The sequence below is a fragment of the Acinonyx jubatus genome, chromosome B1 (assembly GCF_027475565.1).
Source record: "Acinonyx jubatus isolate Ajub_Pintada_27869175 chromosome B1, VMU_Ajub_asm_v1.0, whole genome shotgun sequence".
NCBI classification, from domain to species: domain Eukaryota; kingdom Metazoa; phylum Chordata; class Mammalia; order Carnivora; family Felidae; genus Acinonyx; species Acinonyx jubatus.
The window spans coordinates 63378886-63380967 of record NC_069382.1 but is presented as its reverse complement, the minus strand read 5'-3'; positions in this window follow the sequence as shown (position 1 = coordinate 63380967).

Here is a 2082-nt window from a genome sequence, read left to right as displayed (position 1 = left end):
TTGTGAAAGTGCTATATAGATGATAGTTTTAGAAGAAATCAAGAAATGAATAGCAATGAAAATAAATGTATTGTAGAATATATATTCATTCTCATACGATGTGTTGCATGTGCACACATACTTACACACGATATATTAAAGGAATCATTAATTTGTGAAAATTATCAATTTTCCCTAGGAAGCAAGGCTCTTATTCTCATGGGTTCAGACTCTTATGCTCAACATGCTGTTTGCTGGGCCATGGGGATGAGTAAATGAAGAAAATGAGATTGTGAAAGAGATCACATCTCACCAAGAAACTATAGAACAATTGATTGCTGAGAAAAAGCAATCCCGGCTGTAAGGAAAGATCTACCAGTGCCCATAAACTCACATTTTTTGCAATAAGGGAACAAGGCCAGTTAGCCCCAGAACTCCAGCTTAAATTTGCTTCTTTCTACTACTTTTACTGTGTGTGGGGTAGTTTCATTGTCAAAATATATACTTATTTGGCTGTCAAGTTTTGAAATTATAATAGAACATGGATTTATATTTCCTTGGAAATTTGTGGAATAGAAAAGGGTTGAGAATACCCAGCTAACTATAAAGAAATAAAACTAATATGAAAAATCAAATTGCATTTTTAAGTATAAATCTCTAATTCAGAAGGGAATTATGACTACATATGATCCTAATGGCCATTTTTTCTCAACTTGTCTTCACCTCATTCTTTTCTGTAGCTGAAGTCAGAAAGGTGAGTGGTAATGTTAGGCCCTAACAATTTAACTTGTAATGAAAACAAAACAAATTATTTTCTAAAACTCTGTCATAGGCTCAGTTCATTCCTTAGTGTAGTAGCGCTTAGTTTAGACAGATGTTGGTTTGATTCTGACTCCACCTGTCATTCAGCATGGGGCTCAAATTTTACAACCTGAGCTTCAGTTTCCTCTTATGTGGTCATATTGGCCACGCATCCTCACAGGTAAATACTTGACATAGTACTTGGAACATGCTGCGTGCTTAAAAATTCTAGCTATTATCATTTTACTCCAAATTTATACAAGCTACATTATAATTATGCTCTTGTACTAAAACAGTTGATTTTTGTTCTTGGGCTTAAGAAAACCCAGTGGTTCCATAATATGTGTTTAGAAGGCATACTCTTTATTCTTCCTGAATCACTCTGGATCTGTTGTTGACCCTAGACTTTACCATTAAGTCACTGACATCTATGCATACAAGAGAAGACTTTTATATTCACTTCATTATTTATGTAAAGATAAGGAATCAGCAGCCTACACAGCTGAATGAGAATCTTAGAAATGGCCATTTCAACAAAGATGCACCTACATATTAAGACTGTTCTCAGGTAGCAATTTGTTTCCATAGCACCTAAGTGGAGAAAGACAAAATTTCCCATTAGTCCCCCAAGGCAGAAAAACGTTAAAGATCCCAGGTTTTGGTAAGGAAAGATGATATTTTCCAGTATCATTACATTACCAAAACATTAAAAATTAGTTTTAGAATTTCTCTTTGTTAACTAAAAGTCTTTCCTAGGCTAGAATTTGCATTCATGTGTACGTTCAATGTAAAAAGTTTGACATGTGTTTGACTTACAGGACGAAACATGCAAGTTCCTAGAATCTAAAATGTCATTTTTGCTTAGTTTAGAAGGGAAATAACATAATAAAAGAGAAAACATCTCTTCAATAAATATGAGTTTAGGAGGACAAAAATGTCAAGATGTAAAGTCCATGTGGTCATAAATGAGAAGGAACGCAATTTAGTCATTATACATTCATCTGTTTAAGAAAATTTTTTTGAAAAACTTCTAAGTACGTGGCACTGTGTTAATGCACTGGGGGCAGTCATGTAAAATAGCTCCTGCCTCCAAGAAGCTTCAAGAAGCAGAGGAAGGAGACTGGGACATCATTGGTTATACCACGGGGTAGAAATGTTTCATTAGTAAGCAGAAATAGGATGTTGTGGGAACATCATGAGAGGGAAACCATGAGTCAAAAATAAAAAAAAATTTAAGCTTGAAGAGAGACACAAAAGAGACTACACAAAAAAAGCAAAAACAATTTTAATAAAGACAATGTC